Source organism: Ranitomeya imitator, chromosome 2 (assembly GCF_032444005.1).
Source record: "Ranitomeya imitator isolate aRanImi1 chromosome 2, aRanImi1.pri, whole genome shotgun sequence".
Lineage (NCBI taxonomy): Eukaryota > Metazoa > Chordata > Amphibia > Anura > Dendrobatidae > Ranitomeya > Ranitomeya imitator.
In genome coordinates, this window is record NC_091283.1 from 327,397,364 (window position 1) to 327,420,997 (window position 23,634).

Sequence of the window (23,634 nt, forward strand, 5' to 3'; positions counted from 1 at the left end):
TTGAAAAAAAAAATGGAAAAATGGGGTCTGTGCAGATCTTGAATATGCTTGTCTTGTCCATCTACACCTGTGTGAGTAGTATTCTAATACTTTTGACCAATCATGTGCGCTGCCTGCAGGAGATAGAATCTGAGCGCGGAACCTTCACGTGCAGTCACAATGGGGCCTTTATCCATAGGCTCTGGAACTCTCACGTGTCACAATGGGCTCTTGGCCTATATCAGGCAGTGTAAAATGGCACCGTCTTCAATCTGTAGCTGGAGCAGCAGCAGACCACATGGTCTGTCTACACCCAGCTTCAGGAGAGCTGGGAAGACAACGGATCGCCTGCCTGTTTCTTGAATAAGCCTCCTTACCTTGACAAGCCAGCTGGTATGTCACTCTCCATAAGGAGAGACGTTACACCTTAGACCCCAGTCCAGAGCCTCTCACCTAGCCAAATCAGTTCTCATGCTTCGCACTGACGAGGGCCAACAGCCCCAAACACCATGTCTGCGAAATGAGATACTGATTTGGTTTAAAGCCTAAGTCATATTGCATGACTCGTCGTTAAAGAGTTGATTGTGACTTGTAGGATTGCTACTTCCAACAGGTGGCGCTATAGAGTTTAAGTCCTCTTTTTCTCTGAAGAGGCTATTTGCACTATTTCGAAGGAAAGGGATGGAGGGTGTGTTAAAATAGGCGGAGTTATGCAGATTCAAAAATGCGTTGTGCCCAGCTTGAACACACACACCCACACACTCACACACACCAGAACTGTCATTTGAGAAGGCATCCATCCAGAGTTTCGACAAATGTCTTCCCCTTGGCAATCTTTCGCGCTGTCTCCCCAATGGGTGCTGGTTGTAGGCCTTGGTGGGGCCGTAGAGGCAAAGCATTTCAGGCAACGCTTCTCGGCCTTTCATGGCTTAGATCAAGTGGTAGTATCTGTTCTTATCAGTTTAATATCTGATACGTCCCCTATTTGGGGACCACATATTAAAGAGATTTTTAGAACAGGGAGCTGGAACTGGAGCTTGCTCTGTCCACTCCACGCATTGACCCGTTATTGCAGTGTCTCCGGGATCAGTGCACTCCTTCTCTGATCCAGTTTCTAAAAACAGATTGGATTGAAATCGGCGCAAATTGTCTTTTAACCCTTCCTGTGAATTCTTTTCAGGGTGGAAAAAGCACATTTCAAATGCCAAATGTACCCTTTTGCTCGATTTCACTTGACCATTTGCAACACTTTGCTGGTTGCTACAGGTGTGTTAAGATGTAGGCCTGAATTAGGCCTTTTGTTACAGTGTTGCAAAAAGATTGTGCCATCTACCAAATGAGGCCCCTGCTGTCAGTACTAAGTGTTTACATTGAAGTATCCAATGAGTAGTTCGGCGATACAGACCACATTTGTGACCGCCCGCATGCATGAATTCTTTTGGAAAACATTGTGGACCACTGATGTTTGAATGTGGTGTATTATATGTATTTTTGAAAAAAAAAATGGAAAAATGGGGTCTGTGCAGATCTTGAATATGCTTGTCTTGTCCATCTACACCTGTGTGAGTAGTATTCTAATACTTTTGACCAATCATGTGCGCTGCCTGCAGGAGATAGAATCTGAGCGCGGAACCTTCACGTGCAGTCACAATGGGGCCTTTATCCATAGGCTCTGGAACTCTCACGTGTCACAATGGGCTCTTGGCCTATATCAGGCAGTGTAAAATGGCACCGTCTTCAATCTGTAGCTGGAGCAGCAGCAGACCACATGGTCTGTCTACACCCAGCTTCAGGAGAGCTGGGAAGACAACGGATCGCCTGCCTGTTTCTTGAATAAGCCTCCTTACCTTGACAAGCCAGCTGGTATGTCACTCTCCATAAGGAGAGACGTTACACCTTAGACCCCAGTCCAGAGCCTCTCACCTAGCCAAATCAGTTCTCATGCTTCGCACTGACGAGGGCCAACAGCCCCAAACACCATGTCTGCGAAATGAGATACTGATTTGGTTTAAAGCCTAAGTCATATTGCATGACTCGTCGTTAAAGAGTTGATTGTGACTTGTAGGATTGCTACTTCCAACAGGTGGCGCTATAGAGTTTAAGTCCTCTTTTTCTCTGAAGAGGCTATTTGCACTATTTCGAAGGAAAGGGATGGAGGGTGTGTTAAAATAGGCGGAGTTATGCAGATTCAAAAATGCGTTGTGCCCAGCTTGAACACACACACCCACACACTCACACACACCAGAACTGTCATTTGAGAAGGCATCCATCCAGAGTTTCGACAAATGTCTTCCCCTTGGCAATCTTTCGCGCTGTCTCCCCAATGGGTGCTGGTTGTAGGCCTTGGTGGGGCCGTAGAGGCAAAGCATTTCAGGCAACGCTTCTCGGCCTTTCATGGCTTAGATCAAGTGGTAGTATCTGTTCTTATCAGTTTAATATCTGATACGTCCCCTATTTGGGGACCACATATTAAAGAGATTTTTAGAACAGGGAGCTGGAACTGGAGCTTGCTCTGTCCACTCCACGCATTGACCCGTTATTGCAGTGTCTCCGGGATCAGTGCACTCCTTCTCTGATCCAGTTTCTAAAAACAGATTGGATTGAAATCGGCGCAAATTGTCTTTTAACCCTTCCTGTGAATTCTTTTCAGGGTGGAAAAAGCACATTTCAAATGCCAAATGTACCCTTTTGCTCGATTTCACTTGACCATTTGCAACACTTTGCTGGTTGCTACAGGTGTGTTAAGATGTAGGCCTGAATTAGGCCTTTTGTTACAGTGTTGCAAAAAGATTGTGCCATCTACCAAATGAGGCCCCTGCTGTCAGTACTAAGTGTTTACATTGAAGTATCCAATGAGTAGTTCGGCGATACAGACCACATTTGTGACCGCCCGCATGCATGAATTCTTTTGGAAAACATTGTGGACCACTGATGTTTGAATGTGGTGTATTATATGTATTTTTGAAAAAAAAAATGGAAAAATGGGGTCTGTGCAGATCTTGAATATGCTTGTCTTGTCCATCTACACCTGTGTGAGTAGTATTCTAATACTTTTGACCAATCATGTGCGCTGCCTGCAGGAGATAGAATCTGAGCGCGGAACCTTCACGTGCAGTCACAATGGGGCCTTTATCCATAGGCTCTGGAACTCTCACGTGTCACAATGGGCTCTTGGCCTATATCAGGCAGTGTAAAATGGCACCGTCTTCAATCTGTAGCTGGAGCAGCAGCAGACCACATGGTCTGTCTACACCCAGCTTCAGGAGAGCTGGGAAGACAACGGATCGCCTGCCTGTTTCTTGAATAAGCCTCCTTACCTTGACAAGCCAGCTGGTATGTCACTCTCCATAAGGAGAGACGTTACACCTTAGACCCCAGTCCAGAGCCTCTCACCTAGCCAAATCAGTTCTCATGCTTCGCACTGACGAGGGCCAACAGCCCCAAACACCATGTCTGCGAAATGAGATACTGATTTGGTTTAAAGCCTAAGTCATATTGCATGACTCGTCGTTAAAGAGTTGATTGTGACTTGTAGGATTGCTACTTCCAACAGGTGGCGCTATAGAGTTTAAGTCCTCTTTTTCTCTGAAGAGGCTATTTGCACTATTTCGAAGGAAAGGGATGGAGGGTGTGTTAAAATAGGCGGAGTTATGCAGATTCAAAAATGCGTTGTGCCCAGCTTGAACACACACACCCACACACTCACACACACCAGAACTGTCATTTGAGAAGGCATCCATCCAGAGTTTCGACAAATGTCTTCCCCTTGGCAATCTTTCGCGCTGTCTCCCCAATGGGTGCTGGTTGTAGGCCTTGGTGGGGCCGTAGAGGCAAAGCATTTCAGGCAACGCTTCTCGGCCTTTCATGGCTTAGATCAAGTGGTAGTATCTGTTCTTATCAGTTTAATATCTGATACGTCCCCTATTTGGGGACCACATATTAAAGAGATTTTTAGAACAGGGAGCTGGAACTGGAGCTTGCTCTGTCCACTCCACGCATTGACCCGTTATTGCAGTGTCTCCGGGATCAGTGCACTCCTTCTCTGATCCAGTTTCTAAAAACAGATTGGATTGAAATCGGCGCAAATTGTCTTTTAACCCTTCCTGTGAATTCTTTTCAGGGTGGAAAAAGCACATTTCAAATGCCAAATGTACCCTTTTGCTCGATTTCACTTGACCATTTGCAACACTTTGCTGGTTGCTACAGGTGTGTTAAGATGTAGGCCTGAATTAGGCCTTTTGTTACAGTGTTGCAAAAAGATTGTGCCATCTACCAAATGAGGCCCCTGCTGTCAGTACTAAGTGTTTACATTGAAGTATCCAATGAGTAGTTCGGCGATACAGACCACATTTGTGACCGCCCGCATGCATGAATTCTTTTGGAAAACATTGTGGACCACTGATGTTTGAATGTGGTGTATTATATGTATTTTTGAAAAAAAAAATGGAAAAATGGGGTCTGTGCAGATCTTGAATATGCTTGTCTTGTCCATCTACACCTGTGTGAGTAGTATTCTAATACTTTTGACCAATCATGTGCGCTGCCTGCAGGAGATAGAATCTGAGCGCGGAACCTTCACGTGCAGTCACAATGGGGCCTTTATCCATAGGCTCTGGAACTCTCACGTGTCACAATGGGCTCTTGGCCTATATCAGGCAGTGTAAAATGGCACCGTCTTCAATCTGTAGCTGGAGCAGCAGCAGACCACATGGTCTGTCTACACCCAGCTTCAGGAGAGCTGGGAAGACAACGGATCGCCTGCCTGTTTCTTGAATAAGCCTCCTTACCTTGACAAGCCAGCTGGTATGTCACTCTCCATAAGGAGAGACGTTACACCTTAGACCCCAGTCCAGAGCCTCTCACCTAGCCAAATCAGTTCTCATGCTTCGCACTGACGAGGGCCAACAGCCCCAAACACCATGTCTGCGAAATGAGATACTGATTTGGTTTAAAGCCTAAGTCATATTGCATGACTCGTCGTTAAAGAGTTGATTGTGACTTGTAGGATTGCTACTTCCAACAGGTGGCGCTATAGAGTTTAAGTCCTCTTTTTCTCTGAAGAGGCTATTTGCACTATTTCGAAGGAAAGGGATGGAGGGTGTGTTAAAATAGGCGGAGTTATGCAGATTCAAAAATGCGTTGTGCCCAGCTTGAACACACACACCCACACACTCACACACACCAGAACTGTCATTTGAGAAGGCATCCATCCAGAGTTTCGACAAATGTCTTCCCCTTGGCAATCTTTCGCGCTGTCTCCCCAATGGGTGCTGGTTGTAGGCCTTGGTGGGGCCGTAGAGGCAAAGCATTTCAGGCAACGCTTCTCGGCCTTTCATGGCTTAGATCAAGTGGTAGTATCTGTTCTTATCAGTTTAATATCTGATACGTCCCCTATTTGGGGACCACATATTAAAGAGATTTTTAGAACAGGGAGCTGGAACTGGAGCTTGCTCTGTCCACTCCACGCATTGACCCGTTATTGCAGTGTCTCCGGGATCAGTGCACTCCTTCTCTGATCCAGTTTCTAAAAACAGATTGGATTGAAATCGGCGCAAATTGTCTTTTAACCCTTCCTGTGAATTCTTTTCAGGGTGGAAAAAGCACATTTCAAATGCCAAATGTACCCTTTTGCTCGATTTCACTTGACCATTTGCAACACTTTGCTGGTTGCTACAGGTGTGTTAAGATGTAGGCCTGAATTAGGCCTTTTGTTACAGTGTTGCAAAAAGATTGTGCCATCTACCAAATGAGGCCCCTGCTGTCAGTACTAAGTGTTTACATTGAAGTATCCAATGAGTAGTTCGGCGATACAGACCACATTTGTGACCGCCCGCATGCATGAATTCTTTTGGAAAACATTGTGGACCACTGATGTTTGAATGTGGTGTATTATATGTATTTTTGAAAAAAAAAATGGAAAAATGGGGTCTGTGCAGATCTTGAATATGCTTGTCTTGTCCATCTACACCTGTGTGAGTAGTATTCTAATACTTTTGACCAATCATGTGCGCTGCCTGCAGGAGATAGAATCTGAGCGCGGAACCTTCACGTGCAGTCACAATGGGGCCTTTATCCATAGGCTCTGGAACTCTCACGTGTCACAATGGGCTCTTGGCCTATATCAGGCAGTGTAAAATGGCACCGTCTTCAATCTGTAGCTGGAGCAGCAGCAGACCACATGGTCTGTCTACACCCAGCTTCAGGAGAGCTGGGAAGACAACGGATCGCCTGCCTGTTTCTTGAATAAGCCTCCTTACCTTGACAAGCCAGCTGGTATGTCACTCTCCATAAGGAGAGACGTTACACCTTAGACCCCAGTCCAGAGCCTCTCACCTAGCCAAATCAGTTCTCATGCTTCGCACTGACGAGGGCCAACAGCCCCAAACACCATGTCTGCGAAATGAGATACTGATTTGGTTTAAAGCCTAAGTCATATTGCATGACTCGTCGTTAAAGAGTTGATTGTGACTTGTAGGATTGCTACTTCCAACAGGTGGCGCTATAGAGTTTAAGTCCTCTTTTTCTCTGAAGAGGCTATTTGCACTATTTCGAAGGAAAGGGATGGAGGGTGTGTTAAAATAGGCGGAGTTATGCAGATTCAAAAATGCGTTGTGCCCAGCTTGAACACACACACCCACACACTCACACACACCAGAACTGTCATTTGAGAAGGCATCCATCCAGAGTTTCGACAAATGTCTTCCCCTTGGCAATCTTTCGCGCTGTCTCCCCAATGGGTGCTGGTTGTAGGCCTTGGTGGGGCCGTAGAGGCAAAGCATTTCAGGCAACGCTTCTCGGCCTTTCATGGCTTAGATCAAGTGGTAGTATCTGTTCTTATCAGTTTAATATCTGATACGTCCCCTATTTGGGGACCACATATTAAAGAGATTTTTAGAACAGGGAGCTGGAACTGGAGCTTGCTCTGTCCACTCCACGCATTGACCCGTTATTGCAGTGTCTCCGGGATCAGTGCACTCCTTCTCTGATCCAGTTTCTAAAAACAGATTGGATTGAAATCGGCGCAAATTGTCTTTTAACCCTTCCTGTGAATTCTTTTCAGGGTGGAAAAAGCACATTTCAAATGCCAAATGTACCCTTTTGCTCGATTTCACTTGACCATTTGCAACACTTTGCTGGTTGCTACAGGTGTGTTAAGATGTAGGCCTGAATTAGGCCTTTTGTTACAGTGTTGCAAAAAGATTGTGCCATCTACCAAATGAGGCCCCTGCTGTCAGTACTAAGTGTTTACATTGAAGTATCCAATGAGTAGTTCGGCGATACAGACCACATTTGTGACCGCCCGCATGCATGAATTCTTTTGGAAAACATTGTGGACCACTGATGTTTGAATGTGGTGTATTATATGTATTTTTGAAAAAAAAAATGGAAAAATGGGGTCTGTGCAGATCTTGAATATGCTTGTCTTGTCCATCTACACCTGTGTGAGTAGTATTCTAATACTTTTGACCAATCATGTGCGCTGCCTGCAGGAGATAGAATCTGAGCGCGGAACCTTCACGTGCAGTCACAATGGGGCCTTTATCCATAGGCTCTGGAACTCTCACGTGTCACAATGGGCTCTTGGCCTATATCAGGCAGTGTAAAATGGCACCGTCTTCAATCTGTAGCTGGAGCAGCAGCAGACCACATGGTCTGTCTACACCCAGCTTCAGGAGAGCTGGGAAGACAACGGATCGCCTGCCTGTTTCTTGAATAAGCCTCCTTACCTTGACAAGCCAGCTGGTATGTCACTCTCCATAAGGAGAGACGTTACACCTTAGACCCCAGTCCAGAGCCTCTCACCTAGCCAAATCAGTTCTCATGCTTCGCACTGACGAGGGCCAACAGCCCCAAACACCATGTCTGCGAAATGAGATACTGATTTGGTTTAAAGCCTAAGTCATATTGCATGACTCGTCGTTAAAGAGTTGATTGTGACTTGTAGGATTGCTACTTCCAACAGGTGGCGCTATAGAGTTTAAGTCCTCTTTTTCTCTGAAGAGGCTATTTGCACTATTTCGAAGGAAAGGGATGGAGGGTGTGTTAAAATAGGCGGAGTTATGCAGATTCAAAAATGCGTTGTGCCCAGCTTGAACACACACACCCACACACTCACACACACCAGAACTGTCATTTGAGAAGGCATCCATCCAGAGTTTCGACAAATGTCTTCCCCTTGGCAATCTTTCGCGCTGTCTCCCCAATGGGTGCTGGTTGTAGGCCTTGGTGGGGCCGTAGAGGCAAAGCATTTCAGGCAACGCTTCTCGGCCTTTCATGGCTTAGATCAAGTGGTAGTATCTGTTCTTATCAGTTTAATATCTGATACGTCCCCTATTTGGGGACCACATATTAAAGAGATTTTTAGAACAGGGAGCTGGAACTGGAGCTTGCTCTGTCCACTCCACGCATTGACCCGTTATTGCAGTGTCTCCGGGATCAGTGCACTCCTTCTCTGATCCAGTTTCTAAAAACAGATTGGATTGAAATCGGCGCAAATTGTCTTTTAACCCTTCCTGTGAATTCTTTTCAGGGTGGAAAAAGCACATTTCAAATGCCAAATGTACCCTTTTGCTCGATTTCACTTGACCATTTGCAACACTTTGCTGGTTGCTACAGGTGTGTTAAGATGTAGGCCTGAATTAGGCCTTTTGTTACAGTGTTGCAAAAAGATTGTGCCATCTACCAAATGAGGCCCCTGCTGTCAGTACTAAGTGTTTACATTGAAGTATCCAATGAGTAGTTCGGCGATACAGACCACATTTGTGACCGCCCGCATGCATGAATTCTTTTGGAAAACATTGTGGACCACTGATGTTTGAATGTGGTGTATTATATGTATTTTTGAAAAAAAAAATGGAAAAATGGGGTCTGTGCAGATCTTGAATATGCTTGTCTTGTCCATCTACACCTGTGTGAGTAGTATTCTAATACTTTTGACCAATCATGTGCGCTGCCTGCAGGAGATAGAATCTGAGCGCGGAACCTTCACGTGCAGTCACAATGGGGCCTTTATCCATAGGCTCTGGAACTCTCACGTGTCACAATGGGCTCTTGGCCTATATCAGGCAGTGTAAAATGGCACCGTCTTCAATCTGTAGCTGGAGCAGCAGCAGACCACATGGTCTGTCTACACCCAGCTTCAGGAGAGCTGGGAAGACAACGGATCGCCTGCCTGTTTCTTGAATAAGCCTCCTTACCTTGACAAGCCAGCTGGTATGTCACTCTCCATAAGGAGAGACGTTACACCTTAGACCCCAGTCCAGAGCCTCTCACCTAGCCAAATCAGTTCTCATGCTTCGCACTGACGAGGGCCAACAGCCCCAAACACCATGTCTGCGAAATGAGATACTGATTTGGTTTAAAGCCTAAGTCATATTGCATGACTCGTCGTTAAAGAGTTGATTGTGACTTGTAGGATTGCTACTTCCAACAGGTGGCGCTATAGAGTTTAAGTCCTCTTTTTCTCTGAAGAGGCTATTTGCACTATTTCGAAGGAAAGGGATGGAGGGTGTGTTAAAATAGGCGGAGTTATGCAGATTCAAAAATGCGTTGTGCCCAGCTTGAACACACACACCCACACACTCACACACACCAGAACTGTCATTTGAGAAGGCATCCATCCAGAGTTTCGACAAATGTCTTCCCCTTGGCAATCTTTCGCGCTGTCTCCCCAATGGGTGCTGGTTGTAGGCCTTGGTGGGGCCGTAGAGGCAAAGCATTTCAGGCAACGCTTCTCGGCCTTTCATGGCTTAGATCAAGTGGTAGTATCTGTTCTTATCAGTTTAATATCTGATACGTCCCCTATTTGGGGACCACATATTAAAGAGATTTTTAGAACAGGGAGCTGGAACTGGAGCTTGCTCTGTCCACTCCACGCATTGACCCGTTATTGCAGTGTCTCCGGGATCAGTGCACTCCTTCTCTGATCCAGTTTCTAAAAACAGATTGGATTGAAATCGGCGCAAATTGTCTTTTAACCCTTCCTGTGAATTCTTTTCAGGGTGGAAAAAGCACATTTCAAATGCCAAATGTACCCTTTTGCTCGATTTCACTTGACCATTTGCAACACTTTGCTGGTTGCTACAGGTGTGTTAAGATGTAGGCCTGAATTAGGCCTTTTGTTACAGTGTTGCAAAAAGATTGTGCCATCTACCAAATGAGGCCCCTGCTGTCAGTACTAAGTGTTTACATTGAAGTATCCAATGAGTAGTTCGGCGATACAGACCACATTTGTGACCGCCCGCATGCATGAATTCTTTTGGAAAACATTGTGGACCACTGATGTTTGAATGTGGTGTATTATATGTATTTTTGAAAAAAAAAATGGAAAAATGGGGTCTGTGCAGATCTTGAATATGCTTGTCTTGTCCATCTACACCTGTGTGAGTAGTATTCTAATACTTTTGACCAATCATGTGCGCTGCCTGCAGGAGATAGAATCTGAGCGCGGAACCTTCACGTGCAGTCACAATGGGGCCTTTATCCATAGGCTCTGGAACTCTCACGTGTCACAATGGGCTCTTGGCCTATATCAGGCAGTGTAAAATGGCACCGTCTTCAATCTGTAGCTGGAGCAGCAGCAGACCACATGGTCTGTCTACACCCAGCTTCAGGAGAGCTGGGAAGACAACGGATCGCCTGCCTGTTTCTTGAATAAGCCTCCTTACCTTGACAAGCCAGCTGGTATGTCACTCTCCATAAGGAGAGACGTTACACCTTAGACCCCAGTCCAGAGCCTCTCACCTAGCCAAATCAGTTCTCATGCTTCGCACTGACGAGGGCCAACAGCCCCAAACACCATGTCTGCGAAATGAGATACTGATTTGGTTTAAAGCCTAAGTCATATTGCATGACTCGTCGTTAAAGAGTTGATTGTGACTTGTAGGATTGCTACTTCCAACAGGTGGCGCTATAGAGTTTAAGTCCTCTTTTTCTCTGAAGAGGCTATTTGCACTATTTCGAAGGAAAGGGATGGAGGGTGTGTTAAAATAGGCGGAGTTATGCAGATTCAAAAATGCGTTGTGCCCAGCTTGAACACACACACCCACACACTCACACACACCAGAACTGTCATTTGAGAAGGCATCCATCCAGAGTTTCGACAAATGTCTTCCCCTTGGCAATCTTTCGCGCTGTCTCCCCAATGGGTGCTGGTTGTAGGCCTTGGTGGGGCCGTAGAGGCAAAGCATTTCAGGCAACGCTTCTCGGCCTTTCATGGCTTAGATCAAGTGGTAGTATCTGTTCTTATCAGTTTAATATCTGATACGTCCCCTATTTGGGGACCACATATTAAAGAGATTTTTAGAACAGGGAGCTGGAACTGGAGCTTGCTCTGTCCACTCCACGCATTGACCCGTTATTGCAGTGTCTCCGGGATCAGTGCACTCCTTCTCTGATCCAGTTTCTAAAAACAGATTGGATTGAAATCGGCGCAAATTGTCTTTTAACCCTTCCTGTGAATTCTTTTCAGGGTGGAAAAAGCACATTTCAAATGCCAAATGTACCCTTTTGCTCGATTTCACTTGACCATTTGCAACACTTTGCTGGTTGCTACAGGTGTGTTAAGATGTAGGCCTGAATTAGGCCTTTTGTTACAGTGTTGCAAAAAGATTGTGCCATCTACCAAATGAGGCCCCTGCTGTCAGTACTAAGTGTTTACATTGAAGTATCCAATGAGTAGTTCGGCGATACAGACCACATTTGTGACCGCCCGCATGCATGAATTCTTTTGGAAAACATTGTGGACCACTGATGTTTGAATGTGGTGTATTATATGTATTTTTGAAAAAAAAAATGGAAAAATGGGGTCTGTGCAGATCTTGAATATGCTTGTCTTGTCCATCTACACCTGTGTGAGTAGTATTCTAATACTTTTGACCAATCATGTGCGCTGCCTGCAGGAGATAGAATCTGAGCGCGGAACCTTCACGTGCAGTCACAATGGGGCCTTTATCCATAGGCTCTGGAACTCTCACGTGTCACAATGGGCTCTTGGCCTATATCAGGCAGTGTAAAATGGCACCGTCTTCAATCTGTAGCTGGAGCAGCAGCAGACCACATGGTCTGTCTACACCCAGCTTCAGGAGAGCTGGGAAGACAACGGATCGCCTGCCTGTTTCTTGAATAAGCCTCCTTACCTTGACAAGCCAGCTGGTATGTCACTCTCCATAAGGAGAGACGTTACACCTTAGACCCCAGTCCAGAGCCTCTCACCTAGCCAAATCCGTTCTCATGCTTCGCACTGACGAGGGCCAACAGCCCCAAACACCATGTCTGCGAAATGAGATACTGATTTGGTTTAAAGCCTAAGTCATATTGCATGACTCGTCGTTAAAGAGTTGATTGTGACTTGTAGGATTGCTACTTCCAACAGGTGGCGCTATAGAGTTTAAGTCCTCTTTTTCTCTGAAGAGGCTATTTGCACTATTTCGAAGGAAAGGGATGGAGGGTGTGTTAAAATAGGCGGAGTTATGCAGATTCAAAAATGCGTTGTGCCCAGCTTGAACACACACACCCACACACTCACACACACCAGAACTGTCATTTGAGAAGGCATCCATCCAGAGTTTCGACAAATGTCTTCCCCTTGGCAATCTTTCGCGCTGTCTCCCCAATGGGTGCTGGTTGTAGGCCTTGGTGGGGCCGTAGAGGCAAAGCATTTCAGGCAACGCTTCTCGGCCTTTCATGGCTTAGATCAAGTGGTAGTATCTGTTCTTATCAGTTTAATATCTGATACGTCCCCTATTTGGGGACCACATATTAAAGAGATTTTTAGAACAGGGAGCTGGAACTGGAGCTTGCTCTGTCCACTCCACGCATTGACCCGTTATTGCAGTGTCTCCGGGATCAGTGCACTCCTTCTCTGATCCAGTTTCTAAAAACAGATTGGATTGAAATCGGCGCAAATTGTCTTTTAACCCTTCCTGTGAATTCTTTTCAGGGTGGAAAAAGCACATTTCAAATGCCAAATGTACCCTTTTGCTCGATTTCACTTGACCATTTGCAACACTTTGCTGGTTGCTACAGGTGTGTTAAGATGTAGGCCTGAATTAGGCCTTTTGTTACAGTGTTGCAAAAAGATTGTGCCATCTACCAAATGAGGCCCCTGCTGTCAGTACTAAGTGTTTACATTGAAGTATCCAATGAGTAGTTCGGCGATACAGACCACATTTGTGACCGCCCGCATGCATGAATTCTTTTGGAAAACATTGTGGACCACTGATGTTTGAATGTGGTGTATTATATGTATTTTTGAAAAAAAAAATGGAAAAATGGGGTCTGTGCAGATCTTGAATATGCTTGTCTTGTCCATCTACACCTGTGTGAGTAGTATTCTAATACTTTTGACCAATCATGTGCGCTGCCTGCAGGAGATAGAATCTGAGCGCGGAACCTTCACGTGCAGTCACAATGGGGCCTTTATCCATAGGCTCTGGAACTCTCACGTGTCACAATGGGCTCTTGGCCTATATCAGGCAGTGTAAAATGGCACCGTCTTCAATCTGTAGCTGGAGCAGCAGCAGACCACATGGTCTGTCTACACCCAGCTTCAGGAGAGCTGGGAAGACAACGGATCGCCTGCCTGTTTCTTGAATAAGCCTCCTTACCTTGACAAGCCAGCTGGTATGTCACTCTCCATAAGGAGAGACGTTACACCTTAGACCCCAGTCCAGAGCCTCTCACCTAGCCAAATCAGTTCTCATGCTTCGCACTGACGAGGGCCAACAGCCCCAAACACCATGTCTGCGAAATGAGATACTGATTTGGTTTAAAGCCTAAGTCATATTGCATGACTCGTCGTTAAAGAGTTGATTGTGACTTGTAGGATTGCTACTTCCAACAGGTGGCGCTATAGAGTTTAAGTCCTCTTTTTCTCTGAAGAGGCTATTTGCACTATTTCGAAGGAAAGGGATGGAGGGTGTGTTAAAATAGGCGGAGTTATGCAGATTCAAAAATGCGTTGTGCCCAGCTTGAACACACACACCCACACACTCACACACACCAGAACTGTCATTTGAGAAGGCATCCATCCAGAGTTTCGACAAATGTCTTCCCCTTGGCAATCTTTCGCGCTGTCTCCCCAATGGGTGCTGGTTGTAGGCCTTGGTGGGGCCGTAGAGGCAAAGCATTTCAGGCAACGCTTCTCAGCCTTTCATGGCTTAGATCAAGTGGTAGTATCTGTTCTTATCAGTTTAATATCTGATACGTCCCCTATTTGGGGACCACATATTAAAGAGATTTTTAGAACAGGGAGCTGGAACTGGAGCTTGCTCTGTCCACTCCACGCATTGACCCGTTATTGCAGTGTCTCCGGGATCAGTGCACTCCTTCTCTGATCCAGTTTCTAAAAACAGATTGGATTGAAATCGGCGCAAATTGTCTTTTAACCCTTCCTGTGAATTCTTTTCAGGGTGGAAAAAGCACATTTCAAATGCCAAATGTACCCTTTTGCTCGATTTCACTTGACCATTTGCAACACTTTGCTGGTTGCTACAGGTGTGTTAAGATGTAGGCCTGAATTAGGCCTTTTGTTACAGTGTTGCAAAAAGATTGTGCCATCTACCAAATGAGGCCCCTGCTGTCAGTACTAAGTGTTTACATTGAAGTATCCAATGAGTAGTTCGGCGATACAGACCACATTTGTGACCGCCCGCATGCATGAATTCTTTTGGAAAACATTGTGGACCACTGATGTTTGAATGTGGTGTATTATATGTATTTTTGAAAAAAAAAATGGAAAAATGGGGTCTGTGCAGATCTTGAATATGCTTGTCTTGTCCATCTACACCTGTGTGAGTAGTATTCTAATACTTTTGACCAATCATGTGCGCTGCCTGCAGGAGATAGAATCTGAGCGCGGAACCTTCACGTGCAGTCACAATGGGGCCTTTATCCATAGGCTCTGGAACTCTCACGTGTCACAATGGGCTCTTGGCCTATATCAGGCAGTGTAAAATGGCACCGTCTTCAATCTGTAGCTGGAGCAGCAGCAGACCACATGGTCTGTCTACACCCAGCTTCAGGAGAGCTGGGAAGACAACGGATCGCCTGCCTGTTTCTTGAATAAGCCTCCTTACCTTGACAAGCCAGCTGGTATGTCACTCTCCATAAGGAGAGACGTTACACCTTAGACCCCAGTCCAGAGCCTCTCACCTAGCCAAATCAGTTCTCATGCTTCGCACTGACGAGGGCCAACAGCCCCAAACACCATGTCTGCGAAATGAGATACTGATTTGGTTTAAAGCCTAAGTCATATTGCATGACTCGTCGTTAAAGAGTTGATTGTGACTTGTAGGATTGCTACTTCCAACAGGTGGCGCTATAGAGTTTAAGTCCTCTTTTTCTCTGAAGAGGCTATTTGCACTATTTCGAAGGAAAGGGATGGAGGGTGTGTTAAAATAGGCGGAGTTATGCAGATTCAAAAATGCGTTGTGCCCAGCTTGAACACACACACCCACACACTCACACACACCAGAACTGTCATTTGAGAAGGCATCCATCCAGAGTTTCGACAAATGTCTTCCCCTTGGCAATCTTTCGCGCTGTCTCCCCAATGGGTGCTGGTTGTAGGCCTTGGTGGGGCCGTAGAGGCAAAGCATTTCAGGCAACGCTTCTCGGCCTTTCATGGCTTAGATCAAGTGGTAGTATCTGTTCTTATCAGTTTAATATCTGATACGTCCCCTATTTGGGGACCACATATTAAAGAGATTTTTAGAACAGGGAGCTGGAACTGGAGCTTGCTCTGTCCACTCCACGCATTGACCCGTTATTGCAGTGTCTCCGGGATCAGTGCACTCCTTCTCTGATCCAGTTTCTAAAAACAGATTGGATTGAAATCGGCGCAAATTGTCTTTTAACCCTTCCTGTGAATTCTTTTCAGGGTGGAAAAAGCACATTTCAAATGCCAAATGTACCCTTTTGCTCGATTTCACTTGACCATTTGCAACACTTTGCTGGTTGCTACAGGTGTGTTAAGATGTAGGCCTGAATTAGGCCTTTTGTTACAGTGTTGCAAAAAGATTGTGCCATCTACCAAATGAGGCCCCTGCTGTCAGTACTAAGTGTTTACATTGAAGTATCCAATGAGTAGTTCGGCGATACAGACCACATTTGTGACCGCCCGCATGCATGAATTCTTTTGGAAAACATTGTGGACCACTGATGTTTGAATGTGGTGTATTATATGTATTTTTGAAAAAAAAAATGGAAAAATGGGGTCTGTGCAGATCTTGAATATGCTTGTCTTGTCCATCTACACCTGTGTGAGTAGTATTCTAATACTTTTGACCAATCATGTGCGCTGCCTGCAGGAGATAGAATCTGAGCGCGGAACCTTCACGTGCAGTCACAATGGGGCCTTTATCCATAGGCTCTGGAACTCTCACGTGTCACAATGGGCTCTTGGCCTATATCAGGCAGTGTAAAATGGCACCGTCTTCAATCTGTAGCTGGAGCAGCAGCAGACCACATGGTCTGTCTACACCCAGCTTCAGGAGAGCTGGGAAGACAACGGATCGCCTGCCTGTTTCTTGAATAAGCCTCCTTACCTTGACAAGCCAGCTGGTATGTCACTCTCCATAAGGAGAGACGTTACACCTTAGACCCCAGTCCAGAGCCTCTCACCTAGCCAAATCAGTTCTCATGCTTCGCACTGACGAGGGCCAACAGCCCCAAACACCATGTCTGCGAAATGAGATACTGATTTGGTTTAAAGCCTAAGTCATATTGCATGACTCGTCGTTAAAGAGTTGATTGTGACTTGTAGGATTGCTACTTCCAACAGGTGGCGCTAAAGAGTTTAAGTCCTCTTTTTCTCTGAAGAGGCTATTTGCACTATTTCGAAGGAAAGGGATGGAGGGTGTGTTAAAATAGGCGGAGTTATGCAGATTCAAAAATGCGTTGTGCCCAGCTTGAACACACACACCCACACACTCACACACACCAGAACTGTCATTTGAGAAGGCATCCATCCAGAGTTTCGACAAATGTCTTCCCCTTGGCAATCTTTCGCGCTGTCTCCCCAATGGGTGCTGGTTGTAGGCCTTGGTGGGGCCGTAGAGGCAAAGCATTTCAGGCAACGCTTCTCGGCCTTTCATGGCTTAGATCAAGTGGTAGTATCTGTTCTTATCAGTTTAATATCTGATACGTCCCCTATTTGGGGACCACATATTAAAGAGATTTTTAGAACAGGGAGCTGGAACTGGAGCTTGCTCTGTCCACTCCACGCATTGACCCGTTATTGCAGTGTCTCCGGGATCAGTGCACTCCTTCTCTGATCCAGTTTCTAAAAACAGATTGGATTGAAATCGGCGCAAATTGTCTTTTAACCCTTCCTGTGAATTCTTTTCAGGGTGGAAAAAGCACATTTCAAATGCCAAATGTACCCTTTTGCTCGATTTCACTTGACCATTTGCAACACTTTGCTGGTTGCTACAGGTGTGTTAAGAAGTAGGCCTGAATTAGGCCTTTTGTTACAGTGTTGCAAAAAGATTGTGCCATCTACCAAATGAGGCCCCTGCTGTCAGTACTAAGTGTTTACATTGAAGTATCCAATGAGTAGTTCGGCGATACAGACCACATTTGTGACCGCCCGCATGCATGAATTCTTTTGGAAAACATTGTGGACCACTGATGTTTGAATGTGGTGTATTATATGTATTTTTGAAAAAAAAAATGGAAAAATGGGGTCTGTGCAGATCTTGAATATGCTTGTCTTGTCCATCTACACCTGTGTGAGTAGTATTCTAATACTTTTGACCAATCATGTGCGCTGCCTGCAGGAGATAGAATCTGAGCGCGGAACCTTCACGTGCAGTCACAATGGGGCCTTTATCCATAGGCTCTGGAACTCTCACGTGTCACAATGGGCTCTTGGCCTATATCAGGCAGTGTAAAATGGCACCGTCTTCAATCTGTAGCTGGAGCAGCAGCAGACCACATGGTCTGTCTACACCCAGCTTCAGGAGAGCTGGGAAGACAACGGATCGCCTGCCTGTTTCTTGAATAAGCCTCCTTACCTTGACAAGCCAGCTGGTATGTCACTCTCCATAAGGAGAGACGTTACACCTTAGACCCCAGTCCAGAGCCTCTCACCTAGCCAAATCCGTTCTCATGCTTCGCACTGACGAGGGCCAACAGCCCCAAACACCATGTCTGCGAAATGAGATACTGATTTGGTTTAAAGCCTAAGTCATATTGCATGACTCGTCGTTAAAGAGTTGATTGTGACTTGTAGGATTGCTACTTCCAACAGGTGGCGCTATAGAGTTTAAGTCCTCTTTTTCTCTGAAGAGGCTATTTGCACTATTTCGAAGGAAAGGGATGGAGGGTGTGTTAAAATAGGCGGAGTTATGCAGATTCAAAAATGCGTTGTGCCCAGCTTGAACACACACACCCACACACTCACACACACCAGAACTGTCATTTGAGAAGGCATCCATCCAGAGTTTCGACAAATGTCTTCCCCTTGGCAATCTTTCGCGCTGTCTCCCCAATGGGTGCTGGTTGTAGGCCTTGGTGGGGCCGTAGAGGCAAAGCATTTCAGGCAACGCTTCTCGGCCTTTCATGGCTTAGATCAAGTGGTAGTATCTGTTCTTATCAGTTTAATATCTGATACGTCCCCTATTTGGGGACCACATATTAAAGAGATTTTTAGAACAGGGAGCTGGAACTGGAGCTTGCTCTGTCCACTCCACGCATTGACCCGTTATTGCAGTGTCTCCGGGATCAGTGCACTCCTTCTCTGATCCAGTTTCTAAAAACAGATTGGATTGAAATCGGCGCAAATTGTCTTTTAACCCTTCCTGTGAATTCTTTTCAGGGTGGAAAAAGCACATTTCAAATGCCAAATGTACCCTTTTGCTCGATTTCACTTGACCATTTGCAACACTTTGCTGGTTGCTACAGGTGTGTTAAGATGTAGGCCTGAATTAGGCCTTTTGTTACAGTGTTGCAAAAAGATTGTGCCATCTACCAAATGAGGCCCCTGCTGTCAGTACTAAGTGTTTACATTGAAGTATCCAATGAGTAGTTCGGCGATACAGACCACATTTGTGACCGCCCGCATGCATGAATTCTTTTGGAAAACATTGTGGACCACTGATGTTTGAATGTGGTGTATTATATGTATTTTTGAAAAAAAAAATGGAAAAATGGGGTCTGTGCAGATCTTGAATATGCTTGTCTTGTCCATCTACACCTGTGTGAGTAGTATTCTAATACTTTTGACCAATCATGTGCGCTGCCTGCAGGAGATAGAATCTGAGCGCGGAACCTTCACGTGCAGTCACAATGGGGCCTTTATCCATAGGCTCTGGAACTCTCACGTGTCACAATGGGCTCTTGGCCTATATCAGGCAGTGTAAAATGGCACCGTCTTCAATCTGTAGCTGGAGCAGCAGCAGACCACATGGTCTGTCTACACCCAGCTTCAGGAGAGCTGGGAAGACAACGGATCGCCTGCCTGTTTCTTGAATAAGCCTCCTTACCTTGACAAGCCAGCTGGTATGTCACTCTCCATAAGGAGAGACGTTACACCTTAGACCCCAGTCCAGAGCCTCTCACCTAGCCAAATCAGTTCTCATGCTTCGCACTGACGAGGGCCAACAGCCCCAAACACCATGTCTGCGAAATGAGATACTGATTTGGTTTAAAGCCTAAGTCATATTGCATGACTCGTCGTTAAAGAGTTGATTGTGACTTGTAGGATTGCTACTTCCAACAGGTGGCGCTATAGAGTTTAAGTCCTCTTTTTCTCTGAAGAGGCTATTTGCACTATTTCGAAGGAAAGGGATGGAGGGTGTGTTAAAATAGGCGGAGTTATGCAGATTCAAAAATGCGTTGTGCCCAGCTTGAACACACACACCCACACACTCACACACACCAGAACTGTCATTTGAGAAGGCATCCATCCAGAGTTTCGACAAATGTCTTCCCCTTGGCAATCTTTCGCGCTGTCTCCCCAATGGGTGCTGGTTGTAGGCCTTGGTGGGGCCGTAGAGGCAAAGCATTTCAGGCAACGCTTCTCAGCCTTTCATGGCTTAGATCAAGTGGTAGTATCTGTTCTTATCAGTTTAATATCTGATACGTCCCCTATTTGGGGACCACATATTAAAGAGATTTTTAGAACAGGGAGCTGGAACTGGAGCTTGCTCTGTCCACTCCACGCATTGACCCGTTATTGCAGTGTCTCCGGGATCAGTGCACTCCTTCTCTGATCCAGTTTCTAAAAACAGATTGGATTGAAATCGGCGCAAATTGTCTTTTAACCCTTCCTGTGAATTCTTTTCAGGGTGGAAAAAGCACATTTCAAATGCCAAATGTACCCTTTTGCTCGATTTCACTTGACCATTTGCAACACTTTGCTGGTTGCTACAGGTGTGTTAAGATGTAGGCCTGAATTAGGCCTTTTGTTACAGTGTTGCAAAAAGATTGTGCCATCTACCAAATGAGGCCCCTGCTGTCAGTACTAAGTGTTTACATTGAAGTATCCAATGAGTAGTTCGGCGATACAGACCACATTTGTGACCACCCGCATGCATGAATTCTTTTGGAAAACATTGTGGACCACTGATGTTTGAATGTGGTGTATTATATGTATTTTTGAAAAAAAAAATGGAAAAATGGGGTCTGTGCAGATCTTGAATATGCTTGTCTTGTCCATCTACACCTGTGTGAGTAGTATTCTAATACTTTTGACCAATCATGTGCGCTGCCTGCAGGAGATAGAATCTGAGCGCGGAACCTTCACGTGCAGTCACAATGGGGCCTTTATCCATAGGCTCTGGAACTCTCACGTGTCACAATGGGCTCTTGGCCTATATCAGGCAGTGTAAAATGGCACCGTCTTCAATCTGTAGCTGGAGCAGCAGCAGACCACATGGTCTGTCTACACCCAGCTTCAGGAGAGCTGGGAAGACAACGGATCGCCTGCCTGTTTCTTGAATAAGCCTCCTTACCTTGACAAGCCAGCTGGTATGTCACTCTCCATAAGGAGAGACGTTACACCTTAGACCCCAGTCCAGAGCCTCTCACCTAGCCAAATCAGTTCTCATGCTTCGCACTGACGAGGGCCAACAGCCCCAAACACCATGTCTGCGAAATGAGATACTGATTTGGTTTAAAGCCTAAGTCATATTGCATGACTCGTCGTTAAAGAGTTGATTGTGACTTGTAGGATTGCTACTTCCAACAGGTGGCGCTATAGAGTTTAAGTCCTCTTTTTCTCTGAAGAGGCTATTTGCACTATTTCGAAGGAAAGGGATGGAGGGTGTGTTAAAATAGGCGGAGTTATGCAGATTCAAAAATGCGTTGTGCCCAGCTTGAACACACACACCCACACACTCACACACACCAGAACTGTCATTTGAGAAGGCATCCATCCAGAGTTTCGACAAATGTCTTCCCCTTGGCAATCTTTCGCGCTGTCTCCCCAATGGGTGCTGGTTGTAGGCCTTGGTGGGGCCGTAGAGGCAAAGCATTTCAGGCAACGCTTCTCGGCCTTTCATGGCTTAGATCAAGTGGTAGTATCTGTTCTTATCAGTTTAATATCTGATACGTCCCCTATTTGGGGACCACATATTAAAGAGATTTTTAGAACAGGGAGCTGGAACTGGAGCTTGCTCTGTCCACTCCACGCATTGACCCGTTATTGCAGTGTCTCCGGGATCAGTGCACTCCTTCTCTGATCCAGTTTCTAAAAACAGATTGGATTGAAATCGGCGCAAATTGTCTTTTAACCCTTCCTGTGAATTCTTTTCAGGGTGGAAAAAGCACATTTCAAATGCCAAATGTACCCTTTTGCTCGATTTCACTTGACCATTTGCAACACTTTGCTGGTTGCTACAGGTGTGTTAAGATGTAGGCCTGAATTAGGCCTTTTGTTACAGTGTTGCAAAAAGATTGTGCCATCTACCAAATGAGGCCCCTGCTGTCAGTACTAAGTGTTTACATTGAAGTATCCAATGAGTAGTTCGGCGATACAGACCACATTTGTGACCACCCGCATGCATGAATTCTTTTGGAAAACATTGTGGACCACTGATGTTTGAATGTGGTGTATTATATGAATTTTTGAAAAAAAAAATGGAAAAATGGGGTCTGTGCAGATCTTGAATATGCTTGTCTTGTCCATCTACACCTGTGTGAGTAGTATTCTAATACTTTTGACCAATCATGTGCGCTGCCTGCAGGAGATAGAATCTGAGCGCGGAACCTTCACGTGCAGTCACAATGGGGCCTTTATCCATAGGCTCTGGAACTCTCACGTGTCACAATGGGCTCTTGGCCTATATCAGGCAGTGTAAAATGGCACCGTCTTCAATCTGTAGCTGGAGCAGCAGCAGACCACATGGTCTGTCTACACCCAGCTTCAGGAGAGCTGGGAAGACAACGGATCGCCTGCCTGTTTCTTGAATAAGCCTCCTTACCTTGACAAGCCAGCTGGTATGTCACTCTCCATAAGGAGAGACGTTACACCTTAGACCCCAGTCCAGAGCCTCTCACCTAGCCAAATCAGTTCTCATGCTTCGCACTGACGAGGGCCAACAGCCCCAAACACCATGTCTGCGAAATGAGATACTGATTTGGTTTAAAGCCTAAGTCATATTGCATGACTCGTCGTTAAAGAGTTGATTGTGACTTGTAGGATTGCTACTTCCAACAGGTGGCGCTATAGAGTTTAAGTCCTCTTTTTCTCTGAAGAGGCTATTTGCACTATTTCGAAGGAAAGGGATGGAGGGTGTGTTAAAATAGGCGGAGTTATGCAGATTCAAAAATGCGTTGTGCCCAGCTTGAACACACACACCCACACACTCACACACACCAGAACTGTCATTTGAGAAGGCATCCATCCAGAGTTTCGACAAATGTCTTCCCCTTGGCAATCTTTCGCGCTGTCTCCCCAATGGGTGCTGGTTGTAGGCCTTGGTGGGGCCGTAGAGGCAAAGCATTTCAGGCAACGCTTCTCGGCCTTTCATGGCTTAGATCAAGTGGTAGTATCTGTTCTTATCAGTTTAATATCTGATACGTCCCCTATTTGGGGACCACATATTAAAGAGATTTTTAGAACAGGGAGCTGGAACTGGAGCTTGCTCTGTCCACTCCACGCATTGACCCGTTATTGCAGTGTCTCCGGGATCAGTGCACTCCTTCTCTGATCCAGTTTCTAAAAACAGATTGGATTGAAATCGGCGCAAATTGTCTTTTAACCCTTCCTGTGAATTCTTTTCAGGGTGGAAAAAGCACATTTCAAATGCCAAATGTACCCTTTTGCTCGATTTCACTTGACCATTTGCAACACTTTGCTGGTTGCTACAGGTGTGTTAAGATGTAGGCCTGAATTAGGCCTTTTGTTACAGTGTTGCAAAAAGATTGTGCCATCTACCAAATGAGGCCCCTGCTGTCAGTACTAAGTGTTTACATTGAAGTATCCAATGAGTAGTTCGGCGATACAGACCACATTTGTGACCGCCCGCATGCATGAATTCTTTTGGAAAACATTGTGGACCACTGATGTTTGAATGTGGTGTATTATATGTATTTTTGAAAAAAAAAATGGAAAAATGGGGTCTGTGCAGATCTTGAATATGCTTGTCTTGTCCATCTACACCTGTGTGAGTAGTATTCTAATACTTTTGACCAATCATGTGCGCTGCC

General features: G+C 45.6%; 16 non-coding genes across 16 annotated transcripts; all 16 read left to right on the forward strand.

Moving 5' to 3' along the window:
• Positions 1–885: 885 nt before the first annotated feature.
• On the forward strand, positions 886–1,079 carry LOC138667951 (U2 spliceosomal RNA). Its single transcript, XR_011318988.1, has one exon. It is a non-coding gene; the product is annotated as a U2 spliceosomal RNA (small nuclear RNA).
• A 1,276-nt stretch (positions 1,080–2,355) lies between these two features.
• On the forward strand, positions 2,356–2,549 carry LOC138667952 (U2 spliceosomal RNA). The gene has a single exon (XR_011318989.1). It is a non-coding gene; the product is annotated as a U2 spliceosomal RNA (small nuclear RNA).
• A 1,276-nt stretch (positions 2,550–3,825) lies between these two features.
• LOC138667953 (U2 spliceosomal RNA) lies at positions 3,826–4,019 on the forward strand. The gene has a single exon (XR_011318990.1). It is a non-coding gene; the product is annotated as a U2 spliceosomal RNA (small nuclear RNA).
• A 1,276-nt stretch (positions 4,020–5,295) lies between these two features.
• Positions 5,296–5,489, forward strand: LOC138667954 (U2 spliceosomal RNA). Its single transcript, XR_011318991.1, has one exon. It is a non-coding gene; the product is annotated as a U2 spliceosomal RNA (small nuclear RNA).
• A 1,276-nt stretch (positions 5,490–6,765) lies between these two features.
• On the forward strand, positions 6,766–6,959 carry LOC138667955 (U2 spliceosomal RNA). The gene has a single exon (XR_011318992.1). It is a non-coding gene; the product is annotated as a U2 spliceosomal RNA (small nuclear RNA).
• Positions 6,960–8,235: 1,276 nt separating this feature from the next.
• LOC138667956 (U2 spliceosomal RNA) lies at positions 8,236–8,429 on the forward strand. The gene has a single exon (XR_011318993.1). It is a non-coding gene; the product is annotated as a U2 spliceosomal RNA (small nuclear RNA).
• A 1,276-nt stretch (positions 8,430–9,705) lies between these two features.
• On the forward strand, positions 9,706–9,899 carry LOC138667957 (U2 spliceosomal RNA). Its single transcript, XR_011318994.1, has one exon. It is a non-coding gene; the product is annotated as a U2 spliceosomal RNA (small nuclear RNA).
• A 1,276-nt stretch (positions 9,900–11,175) lies between these two features.
• Positions 11,176–11,369, forward strand: LOC138667958 (U2 spliceosomal RNA). Its single transcript, XR_011318995.1, has one exon. It is a non-coding gene; the product is annotated as a U2 spliceosomal RNA (small nuclear RNA).
• Positions 11,370–12,645: 1,276 nt separating this feature from the next.
• Positions 12,646–12,839, forward strand: LOC138667959 (U2 spliceosomal RNA). Its single transcript, XR_011318996.1, has one exon. It is a non-coding gene; the product is annotated as a U2 spliceosomal RNA (small nuclear RNA).
• Positions 12,840–14,115: 1,276 nt separating this feature from the next.
• Positions 14,116–14,309, forward strand: LOC138668002 (U2 spliceosomal RNA). Its single transcript, XR_011319037.1, has one exon. It is a non-coding gene; the product is annotated as a U2 spliceosomal RNA (small nuclear RNA).
• A 1,276-nt stretch (positions 14,310–15,585) lies between these two features.
• On the forward strand, positions 15,586–15,779 carry LOC138667960 (U2 spliceosomal RNA). Its single transcript, XR_011318997.1, has one exon. It is a non-coding gene; the product is annotated as a U2 spliceosomal RNA (small nuclear RNA).
• A 1,276-nt stretch (positions 15,780–17,055) lies between these two features.
• Positions 17,056–17,249, forward strand: LOC138667961 (U2 spliceosomal RNA). Its single transcript, XR_011318998.1, has one exon. It is a non-coding gene; the product is annotated as a U2 spliceosomal RNA (small nuclear RNA).
• Positions 17,250–18,525: 1,276 nt separating this feature from the next.
• On the forward strand, positions 18,526–18,719 carry LOC138667962 (U2 spliceosomal RNA). The gene has a single exon (XR_011318999.1). It is a non-coding gene; the product is annotated as a U2 spliceosomal RNA (small nuclear RNA).
• Positions 18,720–19,995: 1,276 nt separating this feature from the next.
• LOC138668003 (U2 spliceosomal RNA) lies at positions 19,996–20,189 on the forward strand. Its single transcript, XR_011319038.1, has one exon. It is a non-coding gene; the product is annotated as a U2 spliceosomal RNA (small nuclear RNA).
• Positions 20,190–21,465: 1,276 nt separating this feature from the next.
• LOC138667963 (U2 spliceosomal RNA) lies at positions 21,466–21,659 on the forward strand. Its single transcript, XR_011319000.1, has one exon. It is a non-coding gene; the product is annotated as a U2 spliceosomal RNA (small nuclear RNA).
• Positions 21,660–22,935: 1,276 nt separating this feature from the next.
• Positions 22,936–23,129, forward strand: LOC138667964 (U2 spliceosomal RNA). Its single transcript, XR_011319001.1, has one exon. It is a non-coding gene; the product is annotated as a U2 spliceosomal RNA (small nuclear RNA).
• Positions 23,130–23,634: the final 505 nt, after the last annotated feature.